Source organism: Carettochelys insculpta, chromosome 1 (assembly GCF_033958435.1).
Source record: "Carettochelys insculpta isolate YL-2023 chromosome 1, ASM3395843v1, whole genome shotgun sequence".
In the NCBI taxonomy this organism is placed as follows: Eukaryota; Metazoa; Chordata; order Testudines; family Carettochelyidae; genus Carettochelys; species Carettochelys insculpta.
This window is the reverse complement of record NC_134137.1, coordinates 155,629,728-155,650,359: the sequence shown is the minus strand read 5'-3', so window position 1 is coordinate 155,650,359 and position 20,632 is coordinate 155,629,728.

Here is a 20,632-nt window from a genome sequence, read left to right as displayed (position 1 = left end):
TAGCATTTTTGGCACACCAGAATAGCCCATCACAGGAGTCCCAAAGCAGTCCAGTGCAGGCACTGATGGGACAAGGACCAAAACATCGCTGTCCATGAGGGGAGACCTGTTGCTCTTCAGCTACCACTGAAAGGAGATCGAAAGACAGTCAGAGAAAGTATCAGAGAGGTAGCCGTGTTAGTCTGAGAAAGAATTCACTGGAGTACAGCAGGTCACCCAAGGACCTGTCAGCCCTGGAGATGGGCACTGCTGAGAGAATACACCCACTAGAGAGACACCAGAAAGAGTGGACTAAAGGAGCTGTATTGTTGCAGAAGCACCAGGTGTCATGAGGTAATTATACAAGAGAGACAAATGATCTGAAGGATCAGGAGACACTTGTGAGCCAGCAGACACATCACCAAACGAGCTGACAGAGATATAATCATAGAATGGAGAGATGGAAAACCATTTGGAGGCCAACCTCACAGGGAGGAAGGAGACTGCAGATTTAGTTGGCAGGTAGAGGTGACTGGGAGACAGCAATAGGTCACTCCCAATTGAGGAGATCATATTATCTCAAAATCTATGTAACTAGCTGAGTCAGTGGTAAAGATGGAACACGAGCTCAGCCGTATTCTAGCAACCGCTGACTGAAGGGACTTGGAGTGAGCGTATGGGGTTAATTATTTGTTTTTAATATCTGTGGAAATGGAGTCAGAAGGTACATCTTCCACAACTGGATTGTTATGGTCTCAACATCATGAAAACAGGAGTCTATTGTGATAGGTCAGAAGTAACAGGTATGTGGACCAGAGCTGCCCACAGGGTTTAATAAAAGCTTGCTTTGTTCAACTTAACTTGCATTTGGTTTCATTCTCTCCTAATGAAATGCAGAGTAGCTAGCATGCTTTAAATTCACAACCTAGCTTATTGCATGCTAAGTCACCCACGTAGGCAAGCCCTAAAGCTCTTCATTTTTTATGATAGAAAATTTGTGTATGGGCACTTTATAGTCAACAGAAGTGTAGGGTGTATATAATGCCCAGTTCTTTTGGTCATGTGACCTTCAGCCTCAAGCTTAGCAATGTGTCCCAAGTGCCACACATAGGTTATGTCTACACTAGAGGGTTTAGTCGACAAAACCCAGGGAGCGTCCAGATTCCCAAGGTGTTCTGTCTATAGTAAATCGACAGAATGCAGCACTTTTATTGCAAGCCATATCCTGCTTTCCATGAGGCATAGCACCTCTGTCATTAGAGATCTGTCAACAGAAAGCCTTTCTGGACATTCTGGGGGGGCCCAGGACACTGGGCAGCCCTGTCTGCTGTGCTTCTGGTTGGCCACTTTGCCAATGGAGCAGCCGGGCAGTTTGGCCACTCTCTGTCAACAAAGCAGACCACTCTTGTGATCCGCTTGGCAGTTTGGCCGTGATCTGTCGACAGAAGTTTTGTTGGAAGATATTTTCCGATCAAAACTTCTGTCAACAAATCACTATGATCTAGACATAGCCCTAAAAATCCAAGCATAAGACACCCCCTTTGTTAATTTGCTTTTAGGTTCCAATCCACTCCTTTTTCTTACAATATTTACATTCCCCTCCCCGGGAGCTGGCTTCATGCATGGGCTGCACAAAGTGTGACAGTACCTTTGATTTGTCACTTGTTTCAGTTAAGCATTCTCTTATGCAATTGTTCAAGAAGAACTATTTCTCCTTCTTCAGCAAGTGGTATATTAAAAATGCCATTTATGTCTATACCAATTTTCAATCTAGTATGCTGTGTCATCAACTTGCGCAGTCCAGGGCAACTCAACCAAATTTAGAGCTACAGTAAGTCATTTTATCCACCTCATAGAGAAGTGTAGGGCTTGCTAAACATTCTTGAGGGAAGACATCTATAAAAAGGACCTAAACATAGTCTCTCATCTGTTCCTGTACACCCCATTTTCCTGCTAGGATTTGTTATTGTTGGGTGTGCAGCCATTAGAATGTGATCTCTCAAATGAGGAGAAAACAGCCTCCATACAACAAAACTACACCCAGTTCTAGCTACTTGTAAATAAAAAATAATTGGAGTCATGAGTATATCACAGGATTAAAAATATATATTTGATCTGTTTAGAAAAAACAGCTTGTGCTTGATATTCTGGATTCAGGAGACTTCAAACACATATTTTAGTATTGTTTGTGAAAATTACAGTTCAGAGTCTGTATCACACAGCAAGTGCTAGGGACAGTTTTGCATTGCTTTCTATCTTATGAAATCTCACTTGTGGGGAAAGGATGGAGATAAGAGTTGCATTATCATTTTCTACCAGAGAGGATTTGGGAACGATCTGATGGACAGACACGCCGCGGGTGATGGGTTGTTTATTTTGTGTATGGTTTGTTTATATTGCTGAATGTAACTCATGTTTCTAAATCTCTTATGTCTGGATGATATATTCTTGCCTGAGGAGAGGTTTTTTTTGAAAGGAAAGATGAGTGAGCTGGCGGTTCCTTAAGGGTTCAGTAAAAAATAGAAAGGAACCATTAATGCTGAGACATACCATCCAGAGAGAGCTGATTTTAGGCATTAAAACAGGTGTGTATGAAGTCATATTAAAACTCTTACAAGAACTTTTGTTTTCAATTGTTAAGTATTGTAATAATAATTGCTGATGTAATTCTACCAATACTACTATAAATATATGTAATAGCTATCCTAGTTATACACTGCCAGAAACAGAAAAATATTAGTACCAATGTGGGGTATTGAGCGTCATTGTACGGTGTGTTATGGAATAAGGGTGTTTTTTTTTTTTTAAAGAACTAGAGTAATTATTTCCTGGGTAACTGTGTTCTTCCAAAGAAGGATGTGTGTAATTAGTCTAATCTAATTCCAACTCTATGGATAGTGTCCCGTTGACTTCAACGTGTAGGATCAGGCCCTATGTGTAATTTAAATGTGATACAATGAACTTAATAAAAGGGCCAAGTAATATAGTTCTCAGAGATACTGATGATCACATTATAAAATGCGAGATGAAGAAACAGTAAGAGCAGAACCCCAACCCAAAGCACAAAAGATCCTCAAAGGGAAGGAAGCACTTCTCACACTACTGCCACAAGAAGGCAAAGTGCGATAGTCTGCGTGTAGGATACACTGAGCACGTTATCAAGATGATTCCATGTTATATAAAACAAATGTATGTGCTACTCCAGGTTAGTCTGTGTCCTTGAAATGACTGAAGGAAGATTGTGCATGCACTGACTGTGTTTGAAGGTTTCTTTAAGTTGGAAGGTTGGCCATGTTAAAAATCAAAATGATTTTTGATGCAACCCTATGAATGGTAAAACAAATATCTTTGAAGGATGATACTCTTATCTGTCCAGGAAGACGGACAGGGATGATTTAAGCTGTCTTGTAATAAGTGTAAGTGTTAACTAAGGCTAGCACATATGTCTATATATACTTTACAGCAGTGTTTCTTAAATAGTGTTCCAGGGAACACTGGCGTTTCGAGAACCACTCGCAGGTGTGTTGCAGAGGTTTAGCAACTAGCAATGACATGCAGGGCAGGTATATATTTCTGTTATTAAAACCAGATGCGGTGTTACTTCTTCATTGCTATGATACCTGATTACATTACTTTAGTTTGTTTTTGTTGTATATTTTCCTGCTTTTTTGGTCCAACAACCCTTTTTTTAACGAAAATTTTCATAGGTGTTCCGCCTTAAAAATGATATAGTTTGGTATTCTGTGGTCTCAAAAAGTTTAAGAAACACTTCTCTAAATCACGTAAACAAAATGTTAATATTAACATACGTTATTGCTCTCTCTCTCTCCGTCTGTCTCTGCGTTAAGCACTCAATTATATTAAGGTCAAATATTGCCACGGCGCTATAACCTAAAATGGCCTCTTCCATACTCCTGTCCACTTATAATAAAGAGCTGCAATGCCTTGGATTTGCTGAAGAAGGCTTTTGGCATAAATGGATGGGAAGCTCATCAAAATCAAGACTCATTCATTCTGTGTCTTAATTTAAACTAGGGAAATACCTTCACAGACAAGTACTTGGAATGCTAGTATCCAACACAACGATGAGGAAGAAACAGATTAAGTTAGGGAGCTGGGGCAAAAAGACAGGCACTGGATTTTAGTGAGGTGTTAAGAAATGTATAACATGCAAAATCACCTTGTAGATAATACCAGCTGAAATGTATATATCTGAGAACACACCTTCTGTGTAAGGTAAATGCAACATCACTGCACGAGGCAACTTCCCAGAGACTAGAATAATATAGAGCCTTTATTCCTGTCTTATATTATTATTTGATTTTAGCAATAGACCTGACTGGGTGTGATCTCTTGAACATATTACATAATGAACCAGGATGTGGACAAACAATTGACTACACACTTTATCAACGTGTGCCATAAAGGGACTGTATAAATGACAAGTTAGTAAAAGACCCCTTTCAGTAAATTACCCCTTTCTTTTGATGACAAGAGATTATAGCCTACTGATAGTAGTCCGCATAATACTGGGAAATATTGCTCTTTCCTTAAAAAATGAGTTCCTAAAATTATTAATGCTCTTAATGTTCCTGGTCACGTGAGAGCATTGTACTTTAATATCATATAAAAGGAATGTACTTTCCAATTAAAGAAAGCATTCCTGTGCAGGAAAACACCTAAACACATGTATAGTTTCCTGAATTGGGGTAATAGCTCTGAAATATGAAACAAAATAATGGGCTGCCGAGGGTCAGAGCTGATATATGCAGTAATGGCAAAACTTGGCCCTGTGCACAAGGTCAGCAGTGGGATTTGGTAAACCTTAATCTGGCTCTTTGTACCTGGATGAAATTCACCTTCTATAAACAAAGAATGCTCCCACGTGTATATCCCATGACTGCTACAGAGATTTATCTTTCCATCTATGGAAGCACTGCAAACAAAATTACATATAGCTCCAAAAGAACAATCTTGAACTTGGTAAGTTACAAGCAAAACCTCTTTTCTTAATGAGATTTTTAGCTAATAAATTGCCAATGCCCTGTGCACTCCTAGGAAAGAAACACTGACCCTGCCTCTGTTTATCTAATGCAAAGACCTGCTCGTTCTAGGGGGCTTTTTTGATGGGAGACAGGGTGAAGTTGAAAATGTTAGATGGGCAGAGTAAGATTGCAATGAGATAATATGTAATGCTACATTTTGGAATCTGTGTATCTGACCTCTGCCTGTCTCTGCAAGCTTCTTCTAATTCAACATATTTTAAAAGAATCACAAGCCTCAAGTGTTGCCTAGGATGTTATGCGTGGAGAGCTATAGCTCTGAAAGCTACTTTAGAATTACAGAATCATTACGCAGGCTTTTAGTGTTATAACTGCCTTACTCAGGAAAAAGCATCAGACTGAATATTTGCTGTCCAGCATACTGTAACGCTCTTTTTCAAGGTCAAGCAGGATTTTAGATGGCAAGCTGAAATATGTCCCATTAATGCTGGGGGCCATTTTGGGTTAAAGGCCAACTGCAGCAGTGAAGGAACACCTGGACAGAGTTCCCCTTCTGTTTTGTTTGCAGTCGATTGGGTTGTTGTTATTAACAATTATTATTTATTAAATATTTCCCCCTAACCTCTGTTTTTTTTCTTTCCCTTTTGTGATAAACAAGCACTGTCAATGTGGGCTGTAGCCAAATCAGTCTCCCCATTTATCATACTAATTGAGGCTTAATGAGGAGAGGCTTGAAGCTGGAAGAGTTGTAGTCTACCCAGAACATTATTGGAGTATAGCTTCTTATGGGGGTTAGTACAGTCTGTAATAATTAGGTCTTCTCAGTTCTATATTTATCACAGAGATTTAGCACTCAAAACATGCACATCTTTTGTGTAGGGAATAGCAATTTTAAATCTAAAAGTGGTCAGCCTTAATAGATACAATGTTATTTCCCTTTAAAGAACTTGTAATTTTACACTGTTTTTCAGACAAGGCAGCTAACTCACCATTGTATTACTCCTGTTTTTATGGAGTTACTGTGGCATAAAACTAGAGGTAACCTTGTGATGAATCATGGCCATAGAGTTGCTTTAACACAGCGTTTAATTGCACATAGGATTGATAAGACCATTTTCTTTCGCAGGTAAAAGCTCTTCAGTAGTCTTGCTGTGTAAGTCTGAGAGTTTTAGATATCCACTGAAAGTCTTCATTCCCAAATGAGAGGTCTGTGTTTATTTGAAGAGCTGAATATCAAAGCAGAGATATGTTACAGGGATGTGAGAAAAGAACTGCCCTCAAAGATACTTAAACCACTTGTCTGTCTGCAGACAACTGCCCTACTCTGGAATCTCCTACCAAAGTCTTCCCACCTTGAAGTCAAACTTGAGCCCTCTTCTGTTTGTTTGCTTGGGTTTTTTGTTTGTTTTAAATCTTAGAAACGATTTCTCTAAAAGGGCTTGGTGAAATAGCAGGTGAAAACTACAGTGCAAATGTATGAGGCTGAATCAACTTCAAAGATAAATGGGTAGTGATTAAAAGAAATATGAGCACAGATGGCATGTTTGGGGACCTTATTGCTGATGGATCAAAAGAATTGCTAAGATATGTATGCTGGAATAGAAATGAGTTTCTTTTGGTCTCTGTGGTGCAGGAGGGCACTTCCTCACCTGACTAAGGAATGTATCTTATTCCCTCAGATGAAAACATTTATCATGGTTACCCGTGATATGGTAATAACTATTCAACATTAATCAATGCTGGTGCCCACTAAGGCTACGTCTACACTAGCCCCAAACTTCGAAATGGCCACGCAAATGGCCATTTCGAAGTTTATTAATGAAGCGCTGAAATGCATATTCAGCACCTCATTAGCATGCGGGCGGCCGTGGCACTTTGAAATTGACGCGCCTCGCCGCCGCGCGTCTCGTCCAGACGGGGCTCCTTTTCGAAAGGACCCCGCCTACTTCGAAGTCCCCTTATTCCCACGAGCTGAAATATGCATTTCAGTGCTTCATTAGTAAACTTCGAAATGGCCATTTGCGTGGCCATTTCGAAGTTTGGGGCTAGTGTAGACATGGCCTAAGAGGAACTAGCTATGAAACGAAGATGAAGTCTGGTTTGGAATAATAGAAAATTATTCCAAATCTACTTTGAAGCCCCCTGATCTTTTTATAGAAGGTGTGAGAAGACAAGAAGAGAGTTAAATTTAAAATGTTCATGACAGTTTTGAAGATATTAAAAAAAATTAAAAAGAGATGTGGTGAACAAAGCCTCACAGCTATTATATAGAGCAGGGGTGGCCAACCTGTGGGTCTTGGGCCACATTAAGCTCTTTGCTCAATTAAATGCAGCTTCTTGTTGGAGCTGCGTGCCCAGACTGCTCACAATTGCTCTGTGCACATGCCTCAGTGCCTGGTGGGAGAAGCATGTGGGTGTGGTGGTGAATCCTGTGAGACCCAGGCATTGGGTTACAGCAGTGGGGTGGAGGTGCCTGGCTCTGCAGGAGGGAAGGGGGATTGGGTTAGAGCAGGGGGCTGGGGCTGTCTGGGTCTTGGGAAGCGGGAGGACATTGGGTTAGAGTGAAAGGGGTGGGGAGCCTTGGTCTGGGGGGAGGGGAAGGGCATTGGGTTAGAGTAGGGAGGCTGGGGGTGCCTAGCTGTGGGGGGGGAGGGCACTGGGTTAGAATGGGGAGCCAGGGATGCTTGACTCTGGGGAATGGGGAGGGCATTAGGTTAGAATAGGGAGGCGGGGGGTGCCTTTCTCTGCCGGAGAGCTATTGAGCTACGTGTTACATATTTATTTTTAAGTATCAGAGGGGTAGCCGTGTTAGTCTGTATCTTTGAGAACAACAAGAAGTCGTGTGGCACCTTATAAACTAACAGATATTTCGGAGCATAAGATGTCATGGGTAAAGTCCTGCTTCGTCAGATAGATAAATAAAAATAGACGTACACTCAACTCTTTCATATCCAGCAGCCCTGGGACTGAGAGGTTGCCAGATATTCAAATATTCTGGATAATAGGGAAGTATACCTATCAATGCATAACACTAAAGAAAAACAAGATTAAATATTAAGAAACAAACAAAAATGTATGCACAGTACTTTATTTACAAACAACAGTAGTATTGTACACTGTACATTTATGCTGTATTTGCTGTATTTATTTGTATTTACTTACACTATATTTTACTTATGGAAAAAGTAACAAAAATATACTTATGGTTAAAATGCCAGTTATTTGAGAGTTCTGGATGATAGAGTGCCAGATATGAAAGCATTTACTGTATAATACATGGCTCTTTGCACTCTGTCCACAGCTATTTTGGCTCTTAGTCTCTAACTGGTTAGCCACTGCTGACATGAGCAATAGATTAAGAATACAGGCATTCAGATGTATGACCTCACATGAATGCAGCCCAAACTCCAGTAGCTGGAAAAAAGATACAAGAAATTTCTTTCAAGGCAAAAAGTTCAAAGAAAACAAAAGAGAGGGAAACCAGAAGGGGGAAACCAGAAGCAGAGGCTCTTTTCATTTAATAAGATAGTACCTCTGCAGAATTGTAATAAGAAAGGTGTTTTAACAAAAATCCATTAGCACAAATATGAATTCTTAAGTTTTTTTAATTATTGACATGGATTTACATATGCAATATATGAATTGTATCACCAGTTTCAAATTCCTCCTTCTCTTTCATCTCATTGCCACTTTGCTGCTCTTTGGCATATGTGTGGTTCACATCCACTTCCTAAATCCATCATAGCAGTCACCTGAGATGTAAAACAGACTGTGTCTTTCCCTAATATCTTGCATTCCTCAGCATTGTCCACCTGGGAAGAAAAGGGAGCTTAGTACACAAACTCTCATCCCCTGCACCGCATCATGACTCATTGATTTTAATCCTAGTCATTCTTGTATTTTTCCTTATAACAGTGATTGAAATATGGCAGTAGAACAAAAGGGAGCTGTTGAAATAGATGAAAGAGATGACAGATACTCGAGAAAGGTGACTTCAGTGCCCACGGACATAAAGACAACTCTGCTTTACTTAGCTTGTGATCTCATGGTCATTAGGACATCCTGTCTTGGTTAGTTTCTGGACCCAGGCCTACAGCTGGCTGTGCTATGAGCCTGTGTTTGAGGCTGGGATCAGAGATAAGGGCAGGGGAAAATTACACCGTTGTGAGTGACTGACCATTAGCTGCTTGGTTATGAACAGAGAGTACACCTCTTTTGTTGGGGTGTAGCACCTGTTTTGGTCATCCTATCATCAAGACCGATGGAACTAAGTGAGTTTCAGAGTCATCTGAGGAAGAACTTTGTTCAAATGACAGTGATCCAAAGGGACTTTATTATCTCTGGCCCTGAACTATCTGTGGATTTGTCCCCAAATGCCCTTTGTGCAACTTCACCAATCACTGTAGTATTTGGATGGCCTGTGACTCTGAAGTGACCTGTAAGAGTACTGTTTAGGCTTTGGACTAGTTGCAGTGTGAATAACTTTTGAAACCCAAGGCTGCGGTTGTAGAGGATATTGAAGAAAAGTTTATTTTTCTGCTGCACAACATGGCACTGAAAAGCTAGCAGAAGCTGTGATTGCATTATCACTTAGGAATGCCTGCCTTGTAACTGCCACTTCACAATCCTGGGGATTTGCTGGACTCATTTCGATTTCTGGAATTTGAAATAATAGCAGTGACCAAAATCACAAGTCCTCAGCTGACCAAGGGATGTATCCTATTCTCTCAGATGCAACCATTTACCCTGGTTATCCGTGCTTTCCATCCCTGCAGTTTTGGCTATCCTGGATGGGGATGGAAGAAGCACAAAAAAGTTTCAGCTGCAACAGAGTGCGAGAGCGCCACCTTTAGGGGAGGATGATCTGATGAAAGTATTAGCACAACTGTGCTTCAAATTTTACTGAGTGTACTTGATTTCTTATGGGCCACCAGTTTTCTGACTGGAAGCATGCTCAGTTTCTGAGTCAGTGTCACAGACAAAGTGGAGTATGTGCTCCCTGTTTCAATCAAAATTTTTCTTTCTCACTCATTCTCTCTCTCTGTGCATATATTATCTTGATGTGAAGTTGGGAAGTGATACTCCAGACACTGCCGTGATGGGCACTTCATAATGCCTTGCTATTATTTGCTTTTATGAAGGTCTTTCTTGTTATGTATCTTACATTAGATATTTTATATCTAAATAGCAAAGATTCCTTGAAAAATAATGTTATTCTGTCTCCACAACCATTCAACAACATAATCAACTAAGGGATACAATATGGACATACACAGTATATGATCAGTTTAAGTTCCTGATCATTAAAAATATTGAGGTGCTCTGTTTGTTTTTTCTAGATTCTTTGGTTCTCTTTGGTGGGCACCATGATTTATGTGGTGTCCTCCTCTTACCAAGGCTGTGCCATCTGATCCTCATCTCTATCAGAAGAAGAAGCTCCAGTTCCCATTAGAGGTTACATCTTCACTTCAGGGAAGATCATCCCTGAGAAGGTCTATCTTCCGGAGTTTGATTTAGTGGGCCTAGTAGAGCCCATGCTAAATCAAGTTTACAGAGTGCCTGTGCTGATGCCAGTACTCCTGCCCCTCGTTAGAAGTAAGGGAATGTTCTCCTTTCAACCTTCCTTACTGAAGATGGTGCAGAGGCCCAAATTAAAGTATGTCAAGTCCAGGTACGTAATTAATGTATCTAGAATTCCATGCCTTAATTTGACGTTTTGCTGTAGTGTAGACCTGCGCTAAGATTCAGATCCATAAAGTTCATGAAAACAAATGTACCCAATTCATTTATTGTATGCATTGCTGCAATAACACAATCTGGAGACTGGCTTTCAGTGGAGAGTCTATATACTCAGTCACTGTGCATATATTGTTTAAAGAATGAGCTTTAGTGATCAGAAATCTTCCAGACAGAGCACACAGAAAAGTCCTCTGTTTACTACAGAACAGGAACAGCACAGGCAGCTAAGGAACAGACTTCTACATGCTGCTCTGCCTGGGTGCCTTAACCCTAACCTGGAAGCTGAATCTGTATGCCAATTCAATCACTGGCCTTCCCCAAGAGGTTGTCTGGTTGATGACTTTTATTACACTCCTGTTTCTGCCTGCATGTTTCTACTTCCTCTTTTCTTGTATTTATCCAGTGCTGAACACTGATCTCCAGGGAAGCACTGAGAGTTTAATTGTCCAGTGGAAAGGGAAGATCTTGAATTGGCCCCTCATGTTGAAATTCTGGAGGCTTATTTGTGATGGGAAATTTTTAACATGTTGCATTTTGTTTCTCAGTGTCACAAAAACTCATTGTACACATTTTGTGCCTCTCACTAAATAAACGAACATGTCAATTTAAGCTATGGATGCAAGTTGAAAGCAGGATTCTGTACAACTGCAACATATACATAAAATACTTTAACAATATCTATTGATGTTGAATATTTGAAGATCTGCAAGCCTTAATAACTCACTCAAGAGTTTTAATATTGCCCGAGGAGCTCCCTGAGCCATTGATTTGATTTAACAAATTTTAGTATGCTGGGGAAGTTCCGGAGGCCTGAATAAAACCCAATGTTGTTGTGTCCGCATTTTAAAGGATAAGAGAGGTGACCTGGAGAATCATAACCTGGTTAGCTGGACATGAGTCCTAAGCAAAATCATGGAAAGACTGGCATGGGTTCCAATCAATACATAATTAAACATAGTATAAATAATGCCAGTCAACACAGTGTTACAGAAAATTGCTCTTATCCATTGTTTTTGACATTTTTTTTTATTACAGGTTTTATAAAGGCAACTGGATTGACGTAATGGAATTAGACTCCTGGAAGGTATTTGACGTAATACATCACAACATTCTGATTAAAAATTGCATTATGCAAAATCAATATAGTGCATATTAAATGGATTAAAACTGGTTAACTTGTTAAATAGCAAAGCATTGTTATAAATGGTGAAGTCCGCAACTATTCTAGTGAGGACAAAGATCTTTTCTTGGCCAGATGCTGTTCAACATCTTTGTCAAATGTGGCAGAAGTTTGCAGATGATTATTATACGTTGGTGACGTGGTGAACAATGAGGATAGCTCAGTTTCCCAGAACTATTTCCCCAGATCACGTAGTAAGCTAGTCAGGGATCGGAATAAGTTTATAATGGGAGTGCTGAAAACCATTGAATCAAACTGCAAGCCAGGTATATAATGGAAACCAATTAGGACCAGGAGATGAGAAAGCACACAAGAACACCTAGTCCCAGTGTCTATGAAGCTAGGTTTACATGCACAACATGCATTTAATATTGCATTAAAAGCAAGGTTAATCTATCTAGGAACATAGATCATACTTACAGGATGTGAGGATGCATTTTAGAAAGCACAGACTTCAAAAGGGTCTTGAAATCACAGGCTAAGTCTCTGTTAGAGGATCTTTTTGAAAAAAATAGGTGTTTTGTTGACAAAGCTTGTGGAGCATCCACACTACAAATGCGTTCTGTCGACCATACTGTTGACAGAACTCAGCACTTGTGCCAACCTTCTGCCTCTCGCCCATGAGGCAGAACACCTTTCTTGAAGAATCTGTTGACAACAAAGGCATGTGGATGCTCCAGACGGCTCTCTGTTGACAGACAGGGCTTCCAAGTCACCGGGCAATCCTATCTGCTGTGCTTCTGGTTGGCCGTTCTGTCCAGAGAGTGGCTGGGCAGTCCGGCTGCTCTCTGTTGACAGAGTGGATTAACAGAGTGATCTGCTTTGATGTGTGGGTCCACAATATGTCAACAGAAGTTTTGTTAGAAGATATCTTTCAATAACAACTTCCGTCAACAGGTCACTTTAATGTAAACATAGCTATAGTGTTTAACTAACTGCAAATGGACTTCTAGTGCTAAGTAATGTGCCTTGGACAGCAAATACAATCTTTGTACATTTATACCGTGAAATATAGAGTAGAAGTAGGGACTAGAGAGTTCAACCTGTATAATTATTTCTTCTAAATACTGACATATTTTGGAGCATAAGCTTTCATGGGCAAAGACCCGCTTCATCAAATTTTTTGTGAGTAAGAGGACTTTGAAGTTACACAGGTACTTTGAAGTGTCTGCAGCTACACAACATGCCAGTGCTTTGAAGTTTGCAACTTTGAAGTTGTGGTGGGGAGAATTAGCCTAATAAGGTGCTACATATTCATTGCAACACTTCAATATTATTCCCTGCTCAAGCTGATTACCATGCCTCCTTGGAAGAAGAGGGTTAGTGTAGACACAGCCTTGGAGATAGACCTATCTCATAGAACTGGAAGAGATCTTGAGAGGTCATTGAGTCCAGTCCCCTGCACTCACAGCGGGACCTGACAGATTTGGTTCTTTTTTTAATCTGTTGGCCCCAACTCCCTAAATAGCCCCTTCAAGGTTTGGGTTCACAACCCTGGGTTTAGCAGGTCAATGCTCAAACCACTGAGCTATCCCTCCCCCCAAGCATAGCTTCTTGGTGTTTCAGATACTTCAGTGAGGAATGGCTCAGTGGTTTGTGCATTAGCTTACAAAGGCCAGGCTTGTGAGCTGAATCCTTGAGGAAGCCATTTAGGAGTCTGGGGCAAATAGATTAAAACAAATGGTCAGGGCTGGTGCTTGGCCCCCCTGAGAGGGCAGGGGACTGGACTTGATGACCTCTCAAGGTCTCTTCCAGCTCCATGAGATGTGTGTATATCATGACTCTCTAACAACCATGGAAATTTAAAACAGATAAAATGCAGCATAATATATCTTTGGCTTTCGCTGTACATCCCAGGCTGAAAGAAAGGTTTTGCATTTGTTTCCAATTTAGTGACTGTGCAGAAAATTGTAATAATTAATTTTTGTTCATTGAACTGATTTAATTGTCATGGTTTTCCACATAAATGTAATTACCACGGCACTTCTAGTTTGGAACTTCTCAGCTGCAAAATAGTTCTTGTGTTGTCTTCTGCCCCTTTTTGTCTCTGCTCTAGCTGTACTACAGTGTGGTAGGGATCTTTAAAAATAAACTAAGGAACATATTTATAATGGCTTCCCTTGTATTCACAGGGGTTTCTGTAAGTGCAGCATGCTGCCACCTTCCGCTATGTTAGCAAAGTAACCAGCACTTACTATCGTAATGGGTTGGCAGCAGTCACTATGATTGGACTCCGTTGCTACATGTGCGCTTATGTAATTTCCCATTCTGTAAAATGGAGACTATTTCTAGGCATATAGAAGTTTCCTTGCTGGGTTCATGCCCAAAATGGAGCAGGTTTCTCAGGAGGGAAATAAACATCTTCCACGATTATCTGGCACTGTATGAAATACTTTTTCTCTGTCCAGCATTTTTGGAAGAGGCCTGTCTGTCCGCATTTTACAATCCCTGACAACTTTTTAGCACTTAGATTTACTGACACCTTGCTGTGGTTACCATTCTCAGTGTAAGCATGCTCATAGACCTTCCTTCCATGCACCAGCTCAGTCATTAGCATTTTTTACAGAACTGGGGAACATTGCAAAAAAATGATCTTTTCTGTAACACTGCAAATATTTATCACCTTTCTGTTCAATAAATTCTCAAACTCAGAGGAATCTCAAAATGTGGAATTGCAAAGATTTAATTTTGAATTAAAACCTTCCTAGTCCAGCACACCCGGGACCTGACTGGTGCCAAACAAGAGAATTTGCCAGACCATGAGAGGTCGATATTGCCTAGCAGCATTACCAACATTTCCACTGCTTACTGGGCTCTTAGAAGACATTGAGGGGTAAATTAGAGCTAAGTAACAGCACAGAACACCAAGAGCCAGGATTGGTGGCTGTAAACAAACTTTGTGGGACCACAGAAAACTTGGCCACATCCATGATAATTACTCGTCTGGCTAACTAAAGTCATACTGGGTTATGGATGTTGCTGGACAAAAGAGTGCCAGACTAGGGAGGTTCATTCTACACTGGAAATTAAAGTAAAAAGAAAACCTGAAATGATGCTTTGACTTAATTAAAAGCCACTGTCTTTACTTGAATGTTGTTATATATTCTTATTTTATATTTACAGTCTCTGATGCGGGCTAAAAGGAGGAAGAACTAAGTGTCATAGTTTAAAAATGTATTTTATATAATTTAACCCCACTACTGCTAGTCCTTGCTAAAGTTTCTGCACCACAGTGGAATGAAGAGGTCTATCAGACAAATATCTGACATACCTTGATGGTCCCTGGTTGTCAGAAATGCTAAGCTGTACAGACCCTATTAGCATCCAAAACAAAAGGATTATGTCTCTAAAACAGAAAAAGTTCAGCTCTTTTCTGCACCTGTTCTTCTATCTCTAGGTACACTGACTCTGTGGACTGTGGCTAGAAGATTGCAATCTGGGAGTAGTCCAGAATAGTAAGCCCCATGGACAGAGATCCATAGTTTTGGGGTCACACATAGGCTTTGTCTACACTACACAGCTCTTTCAAAAGAAGTCCTTTTAGAAGATCTCTTCCAAAAAACATATTTCAAAAGATCATGGCCACACGTAAAAAGTGGATTGAAATATCAAGCTGCTCTTTCGATAAACAGCAGTTACACAGCCCCAGCGGCTCTTTCAAAAGAGCAGGCCAGGAAATGCCATGGGTGGGGTTGCATCGCCAGCCAGGCACACCCTTAAAGGGCCTCTTGCAAACACCCCCTCCCTTCACATGCTGAGGCTAGCCTTGCTGTACAAAACGCAGCAGAGCAAGTGCAGGGACCAGAAGCTGATACTTATGGACCCACAGCAGCTGCTAGGCCGGCACTGGATCCATGTTGTGGTTGGGCTGCTGGCCGCAGTGCTTGTGGCTGCCCTCCATCTCTTCTGATTGGAGAGACCCCAGCCAAGGCTGAGAAGAAATCTCTCAGGGTCCTGACCACAACCCCCCAGGTGATGAGGCCCATTGGACCTAACTGGTGGGACCAGCTGGTGATGGGTGAGTGGGACTACATGCAGTAGCTCCAGAACTTCCGCATGCAGCCCACGCTCCCCCTTCGGAAGCGCTTTGCCATCACATTGTGGAAGATGGCCACCCCGGACAGCTTCTGCTCCGTGCGACAGCAATTCGGAATGGGCAAGTTGACCACTGGGGCTGTCCTCATGGAGGTAAGGCATTCTTGGGTCACAGACTCAGCATGAAGAGGCAGGAGAGAGCTCTCAGCCAAGGGTGACCCTTGGGGATGGGGCTTGGGGGATATGAGGGGTCAGGCCAGAGGGGGTGGGGAGATATAGTGGATGGTTTGGCTGTAATGGGGCTTCTTAACTGGGATGGGGCAATGGATGGAATATCCCTATCTTGGCACCAGAGCACCTTGCCAAAAGTACATAAACTGAAAGGGATACTTTACAGTGGTGTGGCCAGCACTGCTGGGTGAAAGGGGATGTTTCATCAATATCATTGTGCGATGGTCAGGAAAGATGAATAATGCGTGTATCTTTAGGAGCATGGATCTGTTGGGAAAGCTGCATGCAGGAGCTTTCTTTCCAGAGCCCAGAATTAACCACTGATGATGTTGAAATGACAGTTATGATCCTGGAATACCCAGCCTACCCCTTGTTCCCATGGCTTATGAAGCTATACACTGTCTGCTTGTACAGAAGTAAGGAGCAGTTCAACAATAATCTGACCAAGTGCCAAATGTTGGAGACATTTCTGCTCTCCTCCCTCTCCTTCCCAGCTGGGATTGCAAGGCATGCACACAAGCTGTGTACTTTCCCCTCACTCCCTGATAGTCAGGGAAATGGGAAGAAGAGGAAACAGCATCCCAGTGCGCTGCTGCTTCCCCACTCCTGAAATAGAACCTTTACCTGGGAGGTGTCCAGGCTATTTTGGGGGATACTGGTGGGGTCACTGCCCAGAATCCCACGAAGCTCATTGTATAAGCAACCTGTCTGTGGTGCAGACCCAGAATGACTATTTGACTCCTTTATCTTCCCATAGGCCTGTCAAAGTTATTTGATTTTTCAGGCACCAGGATTTTCACTCTTTTCTTAGATGTGTATGTTTCATTGGCAGAGGTGGAAAAAATACCCAGGAAGTTACTTGTGAAAAGTGCAGCTGCTTTCTCTTCTGGATACTTGAGTACACTAAAGATGTGATGTGTGTGCACTTCTACTCAAGCAGTTTTCCAGAGGGACGTAGGTGACTTGTACTTAAGTACATACCCCTGGCCCTCCCAAAGCAGCTGTACTGTTACTCAAGTAACTTGTGGGATACATTTTCCACCTCTGTTTGTTGACTGGATTGGAGCTGTGCCTGTAGAGATGCCTCTGTAGACCAATAAGACACAGGCTTCCTGTGTATTCCAGGATGGAGCATGTTTGGAGCAGTGGATCACCGTAATCAGCTGTAGTGGCGAGCACTCCCTATTGATCACTAGCTGCTGTGCAGTGGAGTTGAAAATGGTCTCCAGACCAGTTACAACAACAGAGCATTGTGGGACACCTCCTCAAGGCCAGTTCAGTTGACCTAAACAACTCAGCATCTACATCAACACTGAATTAAGCACTACGCCTTCACAGAGGTAGTGTAACTAAGTCAACATTACAGGCAAGTTAGGTTAGGGAAGGGACCTGGTAGCATAGATACATACGTTATTAAGTTGATGAAAAACGGCTTCTGCTAATTTTGTAATTTTAGACCAGGCCTCAGTAATGAATTATGTTGATCATGTCCCTAAAGGGATATTGGTGCCCACTTTGCTGGTAGCTATTCAAGTTCCTTCTTTAAATCTAAGGGGGGATTCATTGTTTTCAGATCTATTTTTCTTTTAAATCCCAGTCCGGGAAGCTTCCCACAGATGGAAAAGGGACTGACTTCAAAATCTCTGTGTGGCCTAAAAACTGCCAAGAGAAAATCAGTAAATTCCAAAGGACTGCTGCTGTGGTACTGAGGATGTAGAAACACCTCACCTCTGTTCACTGTGCAATGCTGCACAAACAACAGCAAACTTTAGGGGTGCTTTTTGATGTATAGTGCCATTGATGTTTCACTAACAGAAGTGCAACTGGGAGTCATTCCACACGGGGGGAGTTATTTTTGGTGAGACTCATTGTGCTCTGGCCTTTGGAGAGTTGTTTCTCTCTGGAGTTTCCTCAGGTTAATGTATGTGGCAGCTATAGTCTGAGGTATGTTTTCCAAGTGATTATAATCTAAGTTTCAGTCAGAGAGAAACCCTACATCATGGCAAAGAGATGTATGTGCCAAAGGGTGTTTAGTGTGCACTGAACTTCTTGTATCTATTTCACCCTCTAGTCTGTGACAGCAGTGGCACAGCATATTGATGGTGTAACCCATGCCTTCTGGGTGTGGTGCTGCATCCCTCTCTAGACAGTCTGGAGACTGATGAGTCTGCTACTGGCTTGGCTAAAAGCCAGGTGGTTTTCAGTTCATGCGGTAGAGGCTTGTACACATTTGCCAGACTCAGTCCTGCCTGCTGACAACTGGGGTCTGTCAGTGTTACAGTGACACATAGTGGCTACGTCTACACGTGCCCCAAACTTCGAAATGGCCATTTCGAAGTTTGGGGCACGTGTAGACACGGCCAGTGTGATGCATCCCCAGGCAGGGATTCTTAGCATTCAGTGTTCAGTCAGCCTGCGTTTTCTCTCTGAGAGAAGATAGATTGTTATTTGTGATTACTTTTAGGGCCTGCTCAATTAGTTGCATCAATGCTTTTTTTGTGCCGGTACTGGGCACCAGCACCTCGGCAGCACCAGCCGCAGCATTGGCTGGGGTGGGGTGGTGGGGTGGGAAGTTGGCCGATTACTAGCCCCTCTGTTTTTTACAAAAAAAGCACTGGGTTGTATCATGTGTATAATCATATGCACCCATCTCTAATCTATAAAGACAATTCCTCAGATGTCATCTGATTTAATGTTGCAGTTGCAAAGAGTCACGTGCAAATAACCTGGAATATGTCATCTGCAGCTAAAAAAATGATGCCACCACTTAGGTTCTATATAGGGAGGTTATCAAGCAATGCTTTCTGGGACAACCATTATGGTAGTCAGAACCTGATGTTTCTGCTCAGTCTCTCCTGTCTTTTGTTTCTTAATTAAACAGCTCTGCCTTTGCCTAAAAAAATGGCACCTTATTTACATTTACATCACAGACTGCATCCCTGACTTGACCTGCATTGAAGAGACATGGCTTATCTCAAAAAAGTGGATATTAGTGCAATATTGTTTCCCCAGATTTTGAATCACCCTCAAGTTGATGCTACAGCACATCACCCAGGGAATCACCGCAGTTACATTTCTGTCTTCTCTCAGCTGTTCATTAGTACATTCTTGCATTTTATTAAGTGAAAGTGAAATAACAAGGCAGATATCTATATTGGGATGTTCTGAGGATCAATGCATTGAAGATCACAAGCCACTGAGAGGCTACAATGACTGGGGCCAGATAAGTATCATAGATAGATTGTTGTGCTCAGAAATTCACATTTAGTGTGTGAAGAGGTGTGGAATATAGATTGTTTTAAGGTGTTTTTGGCTCATTTAGCAGGGTCACAGTGTTTGTACCTGCACAGAACTTACAGCTGCATACTAAGGTGAATAAGCAAGCAACACAACCTAGCACATTGTTTTACCCTAGTACGTAATCCACATATTGTCTCCATTTTTAGTTTAGAATGTTTTCCAAAATGTGGGCAGCACCCTTCTGGAGACAAGAGCTAAATGCTAGTCAGGGTTAACATGAAGAGCCCTAACAGTTGTTCTCCAAAACCTCCGCTTTCATTTCATAATGAAATTGTCAGTCTCTTGCTGATACAGTTGTGAAGAAAGCCTGCACAATGTCAGCCAAGTATAACAGATGCAATCATGTTGATGCTTAGCCAAGTTTGAGGAGAACATGGAACAATGTATCTGAGGAGTGAACTACCACAGTCATTTCAGTGCTAATTCAGATGCCAACAATGTTAGTTTAAACAATAATATTAACAATTTGAATGCTCAGACAGGCATGTAAGAAAGAAAAGTATGTATCAAACTATGAAGATCTCTAGCAGCTTTAAGTACAGGAGTGTACTGGAGATCAACTGGTGGATGGGTGGAAGACATATAACATGCATATACAGGTCTTTAACGCATGCCAAACTGAGCATTCTCTTGTTGTTCTACTTTATCCACCTGCCTGAGCGGTGGAAGGTCTACAGGAAAGTTCTCCCATTCACCTAGCTCTATCTATACTAGGGTTTAGATGAATTCAAATACATTGGTCTAGGATGCGGATTTTTCGTGTTCCCAAGTGCTGCAGTTGTACTGACCTAATTTCCTGTCAGAGACCAGGGCCCAGCTTTCAAACATTCGGGAAATGCTGGTCTACAAAATTGAAATTCACAGGACTGAAGTTTTTCTCCCTATGCAGTCATCCCAAATAACTGGAAGGGCCTATTATCAGGATTTTATGTAGTTTTTTGTATCTAAAGGAATTATGGAGATGGGACTTTTGGAAAACAAAACATAAAATTTGATTTTCACTTGAAATTTAAAGAATAATTGTATGTTCATTTCAATAACCAAAGAAGACTTAAGTTCAAATCTTAACTATGTTTCAAACATAACTGTACTTGTGTGATTACCTGAAGAGAATTTACCGCTATCTACAAACAGCAAACCCTCCATTTAATGGACCCCAATTTAA